Raw genomic sequence first — 19,663 nt, forward strand, 5'->3', positions numbered from 1 at the left:
AACTAAGTTTTTACCAAACACTATTAAAAATAGATTGAAATGAAAGTCAGGGAAATAAATTGTCTCGAGGAAGAAAAACCTCGCCGTAAAAGATTACAAGTAAAAAAAAAAGAGAATACAAGTCCTAGGCCCCCCCAGGCTGCTCCGATGAAGTCACCCCTTCGGCCTCCTGCTCGCCAGGAGCGGAAGTCTCCCCAGTCTCAGAGGGCGGCTCCTGTTGTAGGCGGACCTTGAACTTCTCGAGGAATGGCTCCCACACCTCAGGCGCCAGGAAGGAGAAGTCGCCATCCTGGTTGAAGGCCCAGCAGTGATAGAGCATGGCCTCCATGGAGGAGCTAGAAGATGCCCTCTCTGCCATGGTGGCGGCCTCGGCCTCCAACTGCTTAGCCTTGGCCTCCTCAAGCTCGGCCTTCGTAGTGGCCAAGGCAACCTGTGCAACCTCAGCTTCCAATTGCTTAGCCCTGGTCGCCTCTAGTTCGACCTTCGCAACGGCCAAGGCGACTTGCGCGGCCTTTTCGCTTTCTTTGGCAACCGTCAGGGCAGCCTTGGCATTTTGCTCTTGTTGCTGTGCAGACACAAGAGCAGCCTGAGCAGTTTGAAACTCGCCCCTGATCTAGTCAAACCTGGCTCTGAACTGAGCTATGCTACGGTGTAGAGCCAAAGCCGCCTGCAAAGACATAGATAGTAAAGCATGTGCTGGAAAGCAAGCAAAGAAGCATGTGCTGAGAAGAAGACAAAGAAAGTTAACTAAATAAACTTACCATGAGGGTCATCCCCAGTGAAGACTCCATAACATTCTCATGGCTCCTCGTCTCGATCTCCCGCAAGTCCCTTGGGGTGGCGTTGTAGTAATGATCCACCGTATAGCTCGCGGTCTCATAAACCGTCCCTCGGAAGGCCTCGGGGATTTTCTCCAGGGCCTGAGTGTTAACCAGGATGCGCACGGTGGGAGTGGGAGCTGGCGAGGTTCCAGCTAGTGCCTCTTGTTCCCGAGTAGGGACCGGAGGTCGCGGGGGAGGTGAGGGCATGTTCTCTGCGGCAGCAGGGACCTGGCCCATCCCCTTAGCGGGATACTTGGAGGTGTTCCTGGCAGAAGGAGTCTTCTTGGTCAGCCGGGGTTTCTTGACCAGTGGTCCGGACAATCCGGAGGGAGGATTCCCCCCTTGGAAGATGGACCGCAGGACGTTGTCGCCGGGCTGGGCCATCTCTTCGCCTGAAACAAAAAAAGAAGGGAGCGTTAGTATACATGTAAGGTTACTTCATTACAAGAGAAGTCTAAAGATGTATTGGAAAGGTTCTACCCTCCGAGCTGGAGGAGGAATCTAGTGCCACGACTTCCGGCCTCGAAGCTTCTATGGGGGAGTCTAAGTTTATAACTTCGGGAATGAGAGGGGGTTCTGGGTCCGGATCCGCCTCAGGACTGGACTCCTCCACATACTGCCTAAGCCCTGGGGTGACTACACCCTCCAGAAGGGAGGGCCACGACCTAAGGTTGGTCCCGTACTCCTCAAAAAAGGCCGACCTAAAAGCCAGGGTATTGTCTACTACTACAGTTCCCCTAGGGCGGCCCATCTCATGACGCAACACTAGTTGATCTACACACTAGAATAGGGTTATGTTAAGGTATGGGTCATCTCGATGGCGATATACGAGCTGGCTTGGGTTAAACCTAGCCAGCCTGAGGTCTGCGACAGCCCTGTCTAAGTTCCTAAACAGGTATGGGTTACCTTGGCCGGAGGGGCCGGCTGCTGCCCCAGACTGAATCTGATCCGCGTCGAGGCCCTGAGCAATCTTGAGTGCCCACTTTCGTCGCACGAGTGGCACCTCATCTTCCTCGTCTTGCTCGTCACTGTCCGCAGCATCCCCTCGAGGACAGGCACCAGCTTGCGAGCTACTGGGATAGCCCGCGACCTTCTCAAGGCCAGAATCTGGCCTGGAGAAATCAACTTTCACACCAGCATTGTCTCATCAGATACAAGCTGGCAGTAGTCTTTTTCACTTGGTGGGAGCCCCGCCAAGGTGTCGTATTGACCCCCAAGGGTCATCGATTTGGCCATCCTCGCAAAAATAGTTGCACGATGATGTTCAAGTCAACACGCATGAAAAGAAATAAAGAAATGTGGTGATTTTGAGAGCTGAGAAACGAGAGAACTTACGAGGATGGTTGAAGTGTGGTATTCGCAGTTGTCAAACCCCGTCGACATGAAGAACTGGTCCTTGAAGTCGTTAGGGTGGCTGGGCAGCTCGATGACTACGAGAGAGTTGGAAAAATGGGTCAAATAGTAAAACCCGTTGCCTCGACCCCATTGATCTGGGCTGGCTTTGAGGCAGAAGAAGAAAAGGATGTTCGCTGGGGTCGGGACCTCCCACTCATGCCTCAGGAAGAGGTACCTTAGCCCCGCTAGCAAACGGTAAGAGTTAGGGGGCAGTTGGAAGGGAGCCAGCTTCATGTGTTTCAGAAAATCTGCAAAGTACTGGTCCAGAGGTAGGATGGCCCCGGCCTTGAGGTGGTCATTGCTCCAAGCCGCGAACTCCTCGTCAAGGGGCGTGGAGCTCCTCTCGCCCTCGAGGGGAGGTCGGGCAACAAGAGCGCCTGTCCTGATTTCGATGTTATGGGATAGCAGGATCTTGTTGACCCTCCCTTGGGTCGTAATCTTTGAGACTATCCTCTCTACCTCGAAGAAAGCATCAGGTCCCACCTCGATCTCTTTCTCCGCTGTGGGACCAAAGTGGGGGATGGGAGAATCCACAGCAATCCCTTTCCCCTTGCTGGCATGCAGGGATGACGAGCCAGCCGTGCTCTTCTTGGGTACATTTTTCCTGGGTCCCATCTGGTCGCCTAATGAACAAGAATGAAGAAAAGTTTAAATAGGCAACCTAAAAATAGAAAAGGGAATATAGGCGAGAAGTGATTTTCGTACACAGGCTAAGGTAATCTCAGCCCGCGGTGCGTGAGGCCATGCGATGCCATGGTCACGCGCCCACATTTCCAACGGATCCCCGATTGCTCGGGATCTGTGTGTCAGGAGGGTCAGGATAATGCTTGCCTTGGAGGGAAAGTTATAAAAAACAAAACCGCCTAGGAAGCATGACCCCTAAGCTACCCGGTTTTGCACCCTAGAAACCTCTTACCTTCCCCTTTCCAAACAGGCATTCCCTAAAGCTACCCAAAAAAGCTGCCCAGAAAAATTACCCAGAATTTATCTTGTCCTAAACATCACGTTCCTAGACATGTTCTCATATAGTCGATATACCTAGGATCAAAACCTACGCACCAAAAGGCCAGCCAAAAACAACCTACAGTGTGCGGCTAAGAAAGAGGTTTACCTAACAGAAAAACAGAAAGATCGAAACATGCAACAGGCAGAGGACTTACAGTGTATTTTCCATATGGAAGTCGCAAAAAAGCGTAGGAATTGGAGTCCTGGTGGAGTCTTTAAAGCTGGACTGGTGCAGAAACTCTTATGGCGAGAGCGTAGGAATCTCTGGAATGATAACCGGAAGAAGAGAAGCTTTTGAGACTAAAAAGGAGAGAAAATGAGAAAAAAAATTCAAATGAAGGGTGTCTAATATGGAAGATGGCCAACCTATATATACGTAAGAGGCATAAAGGAACGAGGATCGTTCGATCAAATTAATGCGAGATACGAGGGTCATAACTCGAGAGGCGAAACGACGGCTGAAAGCAGGCTAGGCCATTTAATGCAATTCTCGGAAACTGAACAGTCTCCAACCAAGGCCCTCCACGTGTCCGATGCCCACGCAGTGGGCGGGACATGAAGAGTCGAAAGGGATACTTAAAAGCCCCTGCTGTGAAGACCATGAATGGCGTCATGGGTCACGAGCAAGCTTGGGTGGCAAATGTACGCCCTAAATATCCACGCATATTGGCGAGCTAGAAAAGTGCCTAATTCGATTTGACACGTGTAGATCGTCCACCCGGAGCTGTGTGTTACGGGCCTCCTTCTGTCCAGCCCGAGCTGATTAGAGAGTTAACTTTTACAAGAAGGCATCGTGTAGCAGAAGTATGAGTTTCACGAGCTGGCGCCACATTAAGCTCATGATGCAACAGAGATCTGACATCCGAACCCTTGTAAATTCAACCATGCAATATAAACGTGCATATATCAGACATCACATGTCTATTCTATTCCTGAATTCTCGGACACGCATTATAGACGTGCGTGTTCAGGCATCCCACGCCTGATTTGGGCCATGCGGCCCATTATCCCTCCTTACCTATTGATTAGACCACACTTCACTGCAAAGTTTAGGAATTAATCATCAGTGTCACAGATATGGCGTGAAGGATAAAGAGATCACAGGATGACCCCATTGCCAACCCAGATATCTTCTTCCTATAAATATCGAGACCCTGGGTAGTGGAAGGGGTTGGCATATTTTTGTAAAGAAACAATCTGTATGATATAGTCAAGAGATATCAATAATATCGCCTGGTGGACTAGAGGGATTTTAACCTTCGAACCACCTAAGAATAAAGGAGTGATCATCTATAGTTATTTTCATATTACGGTTCACCAATTAGCACTAATCCATCCCATTTATTCGTATAATTAGCTGTTGGCGAAGAACCACGTCAACAATAATGTACTGCTTATAAGCATGATTATGTTTTCTTGATGAGCCTCATCTCACGGGTGCTAAATGGTGTAGGTAAAGGAAAGGGAAGGTTGGAACATCCATGAGTTGGAGAGCTTCAAGGGCGAAGTGTACATATGCGGCCTGCTCGACCGCCATGACCGAGGTTATCAGTTGGAACTAGGCTTGGATCTTGATTTTGCTGCCTAGGTCAACTTCTGTATACAAATTTGGGTTTGTAACCGTTTTAAACAATGTTGGGATCCCATGTACTGTATTCGAACTATTTTAAATGAAATGGTTGACTTTTTACCGAAATTTTAGTGCTTGAACTTGTGGTTAGTTTTAATTACACAAATGACTCGTTTAGTGAGTTAAACACTATTTAAACTACACAGTGTAACGTTCTCAAATTAGGAGAACGTTACAGGCATAGCCCAGAATGATAGTGGCAATGATGGGTAACTCATTATTGATCTAACCATGTCTAATAACGTCTTGTTCCTTCTTTTCAGAAACACCACTCTGTTGTGGCATTCTTGGTGCAGTGAGTTGGGATTGAATTCCATGCTCGTGCAGGTGGTCCTCGAATTCATATTCCAGGTATACTCTTCCTCGATCAGATCGAAAAACTTTCAGTGATTTACTTAAATGAACTTTCCAAAAGTTTCAGATTTATTTTGCATCAAATATAGGTAACCATATCAAGAATAATCGTCAATGAATGTGACAAAATATTCAAACTCTCCTCTCACTTGCACATTAAGTGGTCCACACACATTAGTGTGTACGAGTTGGAGTAGTTTTATGGCTCTTGAACCTTTTGCAGAGAAAGACCTTTTGGTCATCTTGCCTTCTAGACAGGATTCACTGACTGGAAGAGAACCAATAGTTAATTCTCTTAAAAGTCCTTCATTTCCTAATTTGTTAATTCTATCCAAACCAATATGACCAAATCTCAAATTCCATAGATATGTTTCACTGTCGGAATCAGTTTTTAGACGTTTAATAGATCTTGGGTTTGCAACTTTAAACATTTCAGAGTTGTATATAGATCGCTCTTTTGCCTTAAGTTTATATAGCCCATCATCGGATTTTGCATGACATATTTGAATACCAGATCTTGAGATAACAATCGAATTATTATTAAAATAAATATCAGATCCTTGTTCATGCAACATACACACTGAAATTAAGTTCCTAGTAAATCCAGGAAAAAAATAAACATTGTCCAAAACAAGAAATTTATTTTTATCAAATTCCAAATGGGTTGTTCCAACTGCTTTCGCAGAGACAACCTGACCACTGCCAACCCTCATAGTCACCTCCTCATCAGTAAGCTCCCTCGAAGAACTAAGAATTTGTAAAGAAAAGCAAACATGGTTAGTGGCACTAGAATCAACAATACAGGATGATGCATCATATTCCACTAAACAGACCTCTAAAACAAGTAAATCAAGTTTATCTTTCTTCTTTTCTTTTAGGTTTGAGAGATACTTGGGACAGTTTCTCTTTCAATGACCCTCAACTCCACAATGACAGCATGCCCCTTTGGGTTGCTTTTTCTTGGAAGCTTTGTTATCTTTGTTCTCTTTGTTTTCCTTGCCTTTGGATGACTTTTTAGGCTTCCTTTCCTGTTTGTCATTGTCCCTGTCATGAGATATCTTTCTCTTCTTATTATTCCCTTTTGAAGAGGAAGGTTTAGAACCAATAACATTTGCTTCTTCTACTATTGAATTAATCTTATTGAGTGATTCAAAAGTCTGCAACTCATTTAACAAATGGGTCATATTATACTCTAACTTGTTCATAACATAGTTGGTAGTAAATGTGGAAAAAGTTAGAGTGTGGGATTGAAGTATCAGAATAACTTGAGTTCTCTTATCAATGTTTGGTCCATGAACTTCTGCATCATGCATTGTATTGATCATGCTTAGAACATGTTCTCTAACAGAAACTCCTTTCTTCATTTTGATGTTCATGTAGGAACTAGTAGCCTCATGTCTGCATTGATCGGACTGTTGTCCAAACATGGCTTGAAGGGACTCCCATATATCAAATGCAGTCTCCATGCCTTCATGCTTCTTTCTGAGTACATCATTCATACTAGCAAGCATGTAGAACTTAGTCTTGTTGTTGGATAAAATCCAAGCATCATACTTCTCCCTGACAGTTTTGGGTGCAGTGGCAGCAGGGACCTCAGGACATTCCTCAGTAAAGACAAACTTATGGTTATCACAGATCAAAACAATGTTCATGTTTGATTTCCATTTCATAAAATTATTACCAGTAAGTTTCTCGTTTGCAAGTAAAGCAGTAATAGGGTTTGAATTATTCATCATTGCTTAAATAAATAAATAATGAATTTAGCATATATCATGAATATCAACAATTTTTGGAATAGTGAATATGATGCATGAATGCAACAATAATTTAAACAACACATAAAAACAATTATGAATAATTCCACGATAAATTAAATTAAAAAGGGTAAGCACCATTTTGGAGCCTGTGTTTTGCAAAAGTTACTGATTGGACCCTCTGTTTTGTTAAATGACAAATTGGACCCTACATTTTGCAAAATAGAACAAAAGAGTACCCTGGACCAGATTTTGGTCAATTTTTTTTAATATGACCAAAATACCCCCTAATTTTAATAAGTAATTAAATAATTAAAAATAGATTTTAAAATAGATAATATATAAAATTGATTTTAAAATAGATACTATTTTTTTTTAAAGTAAAACAACATTAATTTTTTTTTCTCTCAGTCCTCTCTCTCCTCTCCTTCCGACTTCTTCTTCTTCTTCTTCTTCTTCTTCTTCTTCTTCTTCTTCTTCTTCTTCTTCTTCTTCTTTGATTTTCTAGGTGACTCGCAGGAAACCACTTCCTGTCGACTACATACGCAACACCAACCACCTCTCCCGATGACGTGTACGAGCTCTGCAGTCTGGAAGCTCTCATTGACACCTTTATTGATGTCGCATCGAACCCCCAGACTGATCCCCAGCATTGTTTCCTTCCACTCAGCCGAGCGCCTGTGCTTACCCATTGTCGTCGCCTGTGCTTGCCTCTGGGGTCATCTGTTCTTCTACATCTTCAGTGGTCTGTGTCTTTCCTTTTTCTTTTCTTACATGTTTCCTTTGTCTTTGTGTAGAAAGTGAGATCCATTTCTCTCAATTTGGCAATTGTATATTCTGATTATACTAATTATTCTACTTCTGGAGGTGTGGGTGAACAAAACGTCAAAAGTAAAAAATTGAAGAACATGAAGACGAGATGTATAAAACGCCGGCTAGGCAAAGATCGGCTCTCAGAAAAGCACTTAGAGTAGAGCTTGTGACGGGCTAGGAAAAATGCCGACGGAGCTCGAACAGGGCTAGGCAAACGAAGAATGAGATGGGCAACATTGATTTGGGTTTTCCGAACAACGATGGAGGATGTTGACGAGCGGGTTTTAAGTTCAAATTTGCCGGGGTTTTTTTCTTCTCATTTCTCAGAAAAAAAAATTAATCTGGTGATGTTTGATTCTTTCTTTAATCTGCCTGAGATTGTTCTGTTCTTGGTTTTGCTTTAAAAAATTGTTTGTAAATCTGTAATGAATTTGAGTTGGATATTGTATGTAAATTTGGAATATATTTTTTCTTGAAGAAGGTGAACAGTTTATCAAAATCTGGGGATTTAGGGCTGGGATTTAGTGTTTAATTTGTTGGTATAGTAGCTGAAGAAACATTAGGGATTCGATTTAGGATTCAATTTTTTTTGTTAATGTAGTTTATTAGTTTATGAAGTTTGCTTTAATTTTTGGTTATAATGGGATTTTCATTTTATTAAAATTTGTTAAAAGTTTAAATCATTTTAAAAATATTTTAACAATTATATTTATTATTAAATATATTTATTTATATATTTAAATCATTAATTAATAAAATATGAGGGTATTTTGGTCATATTTAAAAAAAGTTTGACCAAAATCTGGTCCAGGGTACTCTTTTGTTCCATTTTGCAAAACGTAGGATCCAAATTGTCATTTAACAAAACACAGGGTCCAACCGGTAACCTTCGCAAAACACAGGGTCCAAAATGATGTTTACCCATTTAAAAATTAATGGACCAGCCTTAGGGTAGGTTAGACTATTCTTAAATTAATTTTGAGACACTTCTTAAATTCACAAGTGAAAACTTAAAATCAACTATTTTCTCTTTTGACTTATGAACAACCGCTAATTTGGTCAAGATTAACTAGTCCGCTCGAAAGCCTAGTTAAGCTTTGTGAGTGTAACCCATTATATTAGATTAATGACTTAACTAAAGAGTGTGTCTTAGGGTCTGTCAAACTTGAAATACATCATCAATCCTATTCTTTATAGAAGTTAACCTTGAATAATAACACAGTCAAAAACCTTCGTTAGGAGGACGTAAGCAAAGGCGCCTCAAGGCCCATTTCATGAACCATCATTGTTAACTAATAATAGAGACCATAAGAGTTATTGTTATTACCTATTCTCCCACTCACTATTTCAAAATATGTGTTTTCTCAAAACATCCTATGCTTTTTAATTAATTAAATTAATCCAATTAATTTACCAAATGATATTCTAATAATTACTAATTTCACTAAGCATTTAATTATTAAACAATAATTAATTAAACTACTAAATAGGCCATTAAACAATATTCATTTAATGCATATAATCAAAGAGGGCGTTCCTAATTCAAACGTGTTTCTACTCGATCTGAGATGTATGCTTGAATTAGATACATTGTGTGGGTAATATGAATGGCATGTTATAATGCATGACAATGTTATTAAACACTTTTGATATATTCAAATATTTAAATAAATAAATAAAAACAATAAATAACTAAATAAATGCGAGTTGGGTGTTTTGGGTATTTCAAGAAAAATTACAACACTTTCAATAATTTACAAAATAAATAAAAATCAAACCAAGGCATCATGTAGAATCTCCATCTCCACCTTTTGGGCCTTCTATTATTTTTATGCTATCTAGCCAATTTTTAATTATAAATGACTTCAATAATTTTAAACAATCTTTTAAAATATTGAAGTTGGATAATTATAGTCTAATAGGTCACTCAGGTCCTTTTTGAACTTGGGCCTCTTAGTTCTAAATTTAATTCGAATTTTAAAATTCTAATTAACAATTTGGGCCTAGCCCACAAATTCAAGGAAACCAATAATCACTCTAGGGCTCGGGTAAGGAGCCAAGTGAATTTTAGGACTCGGCTTGATGGGGCAGCTCAAAGAGTCACCAGCAACCAAGTCGTAAAGGCTTGGGCACAACTCGGCAACAAGGCGCGGCTGCGCATGGGGCAGGTGCAGGTGAGGGGTTGTAATGCCCCAAAATTCCTAATGAGGTTTAATGGTCAGATTAGAAGGCTGGGAGGGCCATAATTGATTTATTGTGTCATTAAATGATTATGTGAATTATATTATTATATGAAGATAAATGCATGGATGTGGGTCCACTTTTCATTATAAGGGCATTTTGGTAATTTGGCACGTTGATGGCATATTTGTATATTTTCATGCATGTTGGTGAATTATTGATGAGGCCACATTGTAATGTGGATTTTTTCGAGCTATTCGACATGAGACGATCTTTGAATACAAGTTAGCGGTTTGGTCATAACGGGGTTAATTTCGGGGCTCGAGGTGAGTCTCGGGTAATTTGATGATTAGTACATTACCGGGAATTAAAGGGTAATGGGATATTAGCATTTGAGAATATTGGGAATAACGGGAATTGAAGGACGTTAATTATAATTAACGAGATAGACGGGAAATGACAATTTCGCCCTTGGGGTTGTTAAGGAAATAAATATGACCTAGGGGCATTTTGGTCTTTTGACCAAGGGATATATTCAACCATAGAAAGTCGTAGAGGTCATAAGCCAAAGTAAAATAGAGCCTTCCTTCTCCTCTCCCACGATCATCTTTTTCTTCTTTTTTCTTTGGAATTTTGAAGCTCCAATTGAGGATTCAAGATAGGGAATCAAACCTTGAGGGTCTAGGATTGTGTTCTACCATTGAAGAGGGTTTAATCTTGAGTTTAAGGTAAGGTTTCAGTTCATTTTTCTAGTTCCTTGCTCTATTTTTGTGTTAGTATTGAGCTTGAGAGTTTTGATTATAGAAGTGGGAATTTGATGAGGTTTTAAATGGTTTAAAGCTTAGGTTTTGTTGGATATGTGATGGATAAGTTGTGGTAATAATTGGGAACTTTGCTTTGTGGAATTGGAAGTGTTTTAGTAGGATTTTGAAATGAGTTCAAAGAGGAAAAACAAGAGTGTTTGGCTGGGTTTCAGATGGGTTCGCGGCTCTGTTCTAGAGCACCGCGACCCAAACTTGATGAAGAAGAAGGGGTGGTGCTAAAGGGCCTTGGGGCCGCAGCATGGGGAGAGGCTGGCCGCTGCGCGTGCTGAAGGCAGGGAAGTTGGTGTCTCTGTTTGGAAGGTGGGCCGCGACATGGTGGAGTAGGGTCGCGGCTCGTAAGGGCCTATTTGGCCATAAATGTGTTTTGTCATGGGAACTCAAACCTTAGGCCTTGGGATCGTTCCTACTACCCAATTTAGTAGGATTTGATGTTCCGGAGGCTAGGTCTTGGTCCGGGAACCTTTTATTATTCATTTTATTGATGGAATCCCATATTTGGTTATGACTAGGTGACCGCTAAGGGACTCAAGGACTGATCTTTCTCAAGGGTCGTTCTTTTATTATTTCACGCTTGAACCAGAGATAAGAAAACTACACCCAGTATGTGACATGCATGGTTATTAATGAGGCATGTTGAGTGCTCTATATGTGGACATTGATTGCATATTAAATACTTAGAAATCTTGCTTACATGTGAGTGGTACTGACTTATTAGTCAGAAACGGCAATGGTGTCAGTATCGATTGTGAAGCTGTGACTTGTTAGTCAAGTTCGGCAGTAATACTGAGCACTGGTCGTATGGTATTGACTTACGATTCAAGAACGGTATTAGCGTGTTTAACGCAAGCCAAAAAGATTAGATCTAATCGACATAAGCATTATCATCATAAGCATGAAATGCTTGACCGACCTTAAGTTCGATGAAAATAAAAGTGCTTGTCTAGTCTAAGGGCTAGTTACTTAGAGCCAGAGCCAAAAGGCTAAGGTGATCAACATGTCACATGGCTTAGGGAGCGGATCCCCAGAGATGGACTTATTAGCCATCTATTTAAGGAGCAGAACCCTAGAGATGGATTTATTAGTCATCTATACAAGGAACAGATCCTTAGAACACTACAAGAAAAAACAGTATTCATAACACTTAAAAACTGCTAACCGGGAGTATTGATAACGCTTCTGAAAACGCTAACATAGCCCCTGTTATTAAAAGTCCTGTCTTTTCTATAACAGTATTCGAATGTTATGTTCGATGTTATCTTAAACTATTCAATAACACATTTTTAGTTGTTATAATATTCAAATAATAACATTTAGTTAAAGTATTTGGTTATAAATTTGAAGTTTAATCTTATACTTTTTGCATAACACTTTTCAACTGTTACATTTGATTATTTTGATAGCGTTTTTAGTTTGTTATATTATATAAACCATAACAATTTGTTACGCTTATAATATGTTTCTAAATCATAACATATTAAGGTTTTTTATTGTGATAAGGACACTTATAAGTTTTTTTATTAATTAAAAGATTTTCATTATTGTATTTTGATCAAATAAATCAAAATTAATCATAAAATGTAATTCTCAATATATTGATAAACCATAAGTATTACATTAAACAATAACTAATTAGAACCATGAATGTATCTACTTCATGAGATCTTAGTTCTAACTTAAGTTTGAAAGCATAACATAATAAAATTTTATAATCTTGAACATTTTTTACTTCAAAAATGAAAAACAGAAACATTACAAAATACACAAAAGTAAATCATGCATGAAACTTGCTCCATCCTTCAATTCATCATCCTTTGTGCACTTGTCTTTGTTGTGAGTCCATTTGTTGTGCACTTGTCATATACCTGTTTCCCTTTCTTCCACAGGTCCATGTGTAATCCCCTTTGCAATAAAGTCAGTTGTATTCCACAAAAGGCCTATTGCCGTCAAGCTTATGTTAAGCTCTGTCTTTTGAGCACTGTAAGCTCCAGTCACATCTACACACCTGTAATATTCGAGTGTAATAATGGAATCACACCAGCAATTACTTAAAGTGAAAATTCTAGGGCTTTTCAAAAAAAAAAATAGAACCAAATTGCCTTGTATTAATTAAAAATGCATGAAAGTGGTAATTCTAGGTTTCTATGTTGCAAGTAATGAAATTATCAATTTTTTATCAGTCAATCCAAGTATACGTGTCAGTGTGTGCCTATGCATGTGTAATCGGTCACTTGATATATTATGTCACTGCACAATACAGTATCTGATAAAACTAGAAGATTAGAACTTATTAAAGTGATAGCTATAGCCATCCATGTTGCATTAATGAAATTATTAGCCATTATTAAATATATATGTATTATACTTGCAAAAGCATCAATCAAGCAATTAAAGAATATGTACTCTTATCTGATAGAAGTGTCAAACGTAAGCATGAAAAATCATAGACAACCTATGACTTCAATACAGTAATGTGTATAAAAAGGAAGAATGAAAAGGGTGATCAAAGTGAGATCCTCCAACTCCAAGAACCTGTCCCAATTTTTTTGTATTCTATATCATGAATCCTATCCCCAGCTGTGCTCAGAAAGAGAATAAATGATTGTTAGTTCTCCATTCATGACAAATATGTACAACAGAACATTAGAAAAAACTGCCTGAAATTGAAATTTCAATGATCCCTCGGTTTTGAAATTCTCTATTGAAGGTGTTAAACATAAATTAGTCATACCCTTCATTTAATTGACCCATTAGATACACTAGTGTATTAGTACTCAACAAAATTTCATATATTCAATTTGATGCAATGGGATTTTAATCAGAGCTGAACTGACCTGAATTGGAAGAGTGACAAAACCACCACCACAAACTCCAGCAAAGAAACACTCAACAGATATTCCCTGCTTACCCAAAAAAACACATCAATCCCAGGGCATGAGCATAAATATTAGACTAGAAGAAATGGGACAACGGCTTCTCATTTTTTTTTTTTTTGTGTGTGTAAATTAATTTATTGATTGTAAAACTATATAAAAAACAAGCTCAGATGGTAAATTTGTCATCGAACGCTAACCGATGCCCCGACCAAAAATGTTGTTGGATTTCTTACTCCAAGGGAAAATCGTTCAATTGCAGACCATATAATATCATGTCTCAACTACAGACCATACAATTGAGACACCACTATTCTGTGTGGACTTCTCAATGTCATGATTAAGTACTATTCGTTTAAGTTTAAATATATTTCTAATTTAAATACTACCAGGGATGAATCACATGCAAGGCATATGTTACACTTATTTTTCATTTTTTTGATATAAATATATATTTATATATATATTTGAATAAGAGGGTTTCATTGAAGGCTAATTAACATTGAACACCTTGCTACTAACAGTAAGAATATCTTTTATTCTAACTTGGCCTATTTGTAGCTTCTGAACTTAGATGATATAGAACTAAATGCAATGTTAGACACTTATCAGAGGGTTTCATCTATTGTTAATTATCATCATGTTTCTCACTTTGTGGCATATTTGATACTAGACTACCCAACATATTTTAGTCATAACAAAAGTTCTAATTCAAAAATATAAAAAAGTAATAATGCCTATTGCCTACACAGATTTTGCTTTGTCTTAATTGGTAGCATGATATTGATTCTAAATATTATCTTCAGGATCAATATTGTTGCTGTCAAAAATAGATTTAAACAGAGATTAAACACTTAGAAGTTTACAACTGAGAAATATCAGATTAAGCAAGGCTATCAGATATTATGCCCGGTGCTGAATTCAATAAATTGGCAACAGAGAGGCTTAGTCAATTTCAAGTCTGTCAAGAAACAGACTATGTTATCTGTGGAGATGGATTGGAAACTATACATCATTTATTTTTTGAATGCTTGTATAGCTGCAGGGTGTTACAAGATTTAAAGACATGGTTACATTGGAATACATCAGCTACTTCTTTACATAGGTTAATAAGTAGCATTAGACATAGCAAGCATAGCAGGTTTAAAAAAGGAGTGCTTATTGTCACAGTTGCTGCTATGGTCTATCAAATTTGGTTAAACAGAAATGAAACATTGTGGCATTTCAGATGTAAACAAGTAGATTCAACTGTACAGATTATAAAGAATGTGGTCAAATATAGAATTACAGGGACTTGGTCTAGGAAATTAACACAGTGATAAGCAATGGTTTGATCAATTGTGATGAGAATTAAATGTATAGAATTCAGACCTATTGGTGTTGTAGGTTGTAACAGTTGAGTTTTTTTTTTCCTTTTCTCATAAATAGTTCTTTTGTTAATGGGATGTTACTCTTTTTTTTGTATTTGGTTTCTATTTGTTAAAATAAAAAATTTCAGTTATTTGTATACTTTTTATATAGAAGAAATATACTTATTATGAGAATCTCTCTAATCTTTCTATTCAGTTATATAAATATTATATTCTTAATAATTTTTTTTTGATATAGTATTAATGTTTGTTTGTTTTGCATAATTTAATTGGGAATCATATGAGTTATGATGATTTTTGTATATAAAGCTCGATCTTGACTCTGTTTTTGTTTTTGTTTTGTGGTGTCAGATATCTATCTGAGCTGCTTGCGAAGCGTCTCAAGCTCAGTCCATTTGTGGCTATGCTTCCATATTGCTACAGGTTATTAAACTAGGGTGAGTTTAGGTTCTGCAACAACATAGTTTTAAGTTTGCCATTGTTACCCCACTTTTCCCATAAAGTTAAGGGAAATTCTTATTTTTGGGATACTTTTTAATCTTCTGTGCTCATGGGGTTTCGATAAGAGTTAATAACATGTAAATATTGGAGCCATTGTGTCTTAATGATGTGTAAAAATAAGTTAGTGTTAAAATCATTACTGAGTGACTTTTCTCTTGGACATGAATGCACAGGTTCTTATAAACTCAATTTTGTATTCTATTCTTTCTTTTCTTTAGGAATATTCTGCTGCATTTCTGTTGGCGAGAAATGATCAAATTAGTAACTACTAAGTTAGCTAATTGGTGTCAGCACATCAAAGTCAAGGCACACTTTGCTGTTTGCAATTTCTCATTTTTCATGCTTATTGATCCATATGATACTTTTTCTCGTTGTATACTCGATTTTCAACCATTCTCCTTTTGGTGCTTTCTGGTCTCAATACTCAGCAAACTATACTATGAGTTCATCCTACTTAGAAGGGTTAGGTTATGGTGTACAGTTTGATTCCTCATGTGATTCTACCTAGTAATTTGCTAGATTTTCCTACCTCCCAAAGATGGCAGGGAATAAGTATAAAGTTGAAAAGGGAAATATATATATTTTTTGAGAGCATTAACTGTCCTATGACTTATCTAAGAGGTTAGCATTTTTTCTATATCTGCTGTGGCTTTAGCAAGTTCATCAGATGAGAGCTCCAGTGGTGTCAATATATTTATTGTGAGCACTTATATTTTGTTCTGTTGCAGTTTGTTTCATGGGTAGGAAGATCTTAGCATAAAGGGCACCTCAGATGCTGAGGGTGCCACTAAAATGTCTCAAAATTATCAAGGACCAAGCTGTCGACCAATCTTGCTTAGCTGGGAAAGAAGGTTATAGTGCTTGGAATATGAAGTATTGTTATTTAAAGGTTCCTTACCTTTTATTTTAGGTGCTACTTACTTGACATTTGGAGATGTTTTGTAAATTAGATCACTCACAGATCTTGGTAGTTTTTTCATAAGTATTTTCTTCTTTGCAGTTTGTTTTCTTTACTAGTGGAACAAAAAAATGACATGAAAAGTTTGAAATTATTGTTTTTTCCATTGGAAGTTCAATGAAGTGGCAAAGCAACTGTTTCTTTCTTTTCACTGAAAACAGCAGCGTCAGATGTTTTCTCCCCATAATGGCTAGCATTCTTGTAGAGTAAAGAGGAGAAATCTATCTAATGTTAAAAGGGGAAGTTTGCCTAAAAAAATATGCATATTAAAGGTGTTATTATGTTTTTCGTTGAGGATTCAGAATTTTGTTTTCTATATCATGTGAGTTATAGTACATCTTGAGAGGAGTAGTATAATTTTTTCGGGGTTATTACTAATTACATGTTGCATAGAACCTGTATCATATTCCAATTGAGTTTTTTTTTTCCTTGTCTCATAAATAGTTCTTTTGTTAATGGGATGTTACTCTTTCTTTTGTATTTGGTTTTTGATGTATATATTCAAACTAAAAAAATTTATGTACTGGCCTTGCACTAAAAAATATTTTACATTTTATTACCCAAGTTTTTTAATTGCAAGAAGCTATTTCTATAATTATTCTAATACATTTCCCCATATGGGTTTGGATTCTACTTTCAAATTTCTGTGGGTTTTTGAAGTTTATTAGATATACATCAAATAACTAACAGAAAATCAGAAAACATTCTAGCCATATTTATTAACCAACCATTAATCATTATCAATTCAAAATATTCAAACAACACACAAGTTTTCTTCCTTATCTCGCCGCAGCACACAAATTTCTCAAAACCTACTTCACTAAGACACACAAGTTCTCAACCTTCCGTTATCACCGCAGCACACAATAATAATAATCTCAGGACCTACTTCACTATGGATGAATATCTAAGATATTCAAACTCCTCTAACATTTGCAAAATATTTTAACAAAAATAAAAGAGAACATACCTCTTGCAAACTGCTGCAAATAAAGTTCCTTCCAATTTGAAATCCAATGAAGCCACTAAAATGAAAGCAAAATTACATACTAATTAATAAACTATCAACATCATTTGACCTTTAATTAGGAATCATCATTAAAAAAATTACAACTCTTACAACCAAGAAACTATCCAAACCCACTATAGAGTCCTTGGAAACTAGAGCTCACAAAATAAAAAGAACAACAAAACTCTTAAATACAACGACAAGAGGCAGCAAAAGCAGCAGAAAAACTAATAGCAAAGGCCAACAATAATGCAACAGTTTGAAATAAAACCAACAATAATAAGAAAAGCAGACACAACACACATAGAAAGAACAAAAAACCAAAAACAGTTTGTATTCCAATTTAAAAGGATGAAAAAAATCAGATTTATTATCAATACAAATAAGGGAAATGATAAATCCATGAAAGTTTGTTCTATCTTGAGCATTTTCTCTACAATAATGAATACCTTGAAAGTGAAAAAATAGCCAAATGAACCAAACCTAGCTGAGATGAAAATATGAGTTCCCTTTATAAATGCCTCAGTTCCCTAAAGTTGCTTGTCTTCTTTTCTGAATTTCTGAAAGAGTTAAAGAAATTTAGAAACTTGTGTAGAGAACCCAATAAATCAAAAATTCATGTCACATCTCATATTGAAAGAACAACATGCTTATAAGATCAAAATAAAAATTACATGAACAAAGACATAGATATTATTTACATGCTCAAATGATCATTGATTAAAAAAATATCAACATTCTTGTGCTACTAAAACCTCATACCATAGACAATAAAGCTTATAGGATCAAACAAGCAAAGCATATATCAAGTCGAATTGCAAAATATACCAACCCCAATAACAACTAGGACCTAAAATCAATCAAAAAAATCACAATCCCATAAAACATCCTTGGATGACGGAACCCCTTGCTGCTGTAAATTAACCATGCATGGAAGCCAATTGTGAGCAGCTTTCCAAACAAATAATATAAGTTTACGAGGAAGGTCTAGTGTCCAAAGCATCTTCCACCATTTCACTAGTCCGCTAGACGAACTGGCTTGACCCAAATAAGATTCACGAATAGCAAAGAAAATTATGACAATTAACAACTGAAATTTGAGACTAAAGTATCCTCTCTCGTATATTATTGAAGCTTCAGAGGGAAAGGGGGGTGGAAACTCAGAAAACAACATGCTCACAAACATAAACTGTGAGACCATTATATATTATTGAAAAAACATAAACTCATCAACCATTCAAAAACATAAACACCCAAAGGATCAGAAATAGCTGTCCAAATAAGCATTAGCAACCAACAAGTGTCATCAATTATAAAACCAGTCAAAAGAAACAAACTTGTAGCTCATTGCAGAAACCAGTCAAAACTCTCACCCCTTAGGCATTTAACTTAAAAGTACTCTCAATATATGTAATGAAGTATCATACCAAAACCAATAATTAGTTTCAGCCCTACAAATTACAAGTATCCATTGCTCAAAAAATCTACTCCAAAACAGTCAGAACGTTGACCAACCCCACTCGAGTCACCATATTTTTTTATAACCCAAATCGATTTCATCCAAAGTGTAAAGAGAGAGACACCCAGAAAAGTTATATTTCATATTTCATATAATATCGTACCTTAAAAAAATGTAAGCAGAGGAGAGAATATTACCTGTGATAGTCGGCGTGAGGCAGAGATAGAACTCCAAAAGCTTGTGATAGTCGGCGTGAAGTCGTGAGGCAGAGATAGAACTCTGGAAGCTATAATCGGCGTGACTTCATGAGGCAGAGAGAGATGAGTTGAGACGAGAGTGAGAGATGGAGGCTGAGAGAAATAGAACTCCAAAAGATTGTGATAATCGGCGTGAAGTCGTGAGGCAGAGATAGAACTCTGTAAGCTATAATCGGTGTGACTTCGTGAGGCAGAGAGAGATGAGTTGAGACAAGAGTGAGAGATGGAGGCTGAGAGAAATTGTTTGGGTAACTTAGATTTAGGGATTAAAATTTGGCTGAGAGAGATTAGACCCAAAAAAAATTCATTTGGCGCCTATATCTTGTATTTCATATGGCGCCAAAATAGTTCCGTGTTTTTTTATAATAACCCATTAATAACGGTTCTAAATATGTGTTATTTTTTAATGTAATATATACTAAAAATTGTTGTGGTGGAAGTTCACTTATTAGTCACCTGCCC

The 19,663-nt window shown here is 37.7% G+C and overlaps 1 long non-coding RNA gene across 1 annotated transcript; it reads left to right on the forward strand.

Moving 5' to 3' along the window:
• The first annotated feature begins 7,420 nt into the window (after positions 1-7,420).
• On the forward strand, positions 7,421-8,271 carry LOC133789915 (uncharacterized). The gene is made up of 2 exons (XR_009873782.1): positions 7,421-7,704; positions 7,827-8,271. It is a non-coding gene; the product is annotated as an uncharacterized LOC133789915 (long non-coding RNA).
• Positions 8,272-19,663: the final 11,392 nt, after the last annotated feature.

This window comes from Humulus lupulus, chromosome 7 (genome assembly GCF_963169125.1).
Source record: "Humulus lupulus chromosome 7, drHumLupu1.1, whole genome shotgun sequence".
NCBI lineage: Eukaryota > Viridiplantae > Streptophyta > Magnoliopsida > Rosales > Cannabaceae > Humulus > Humulus lupulus.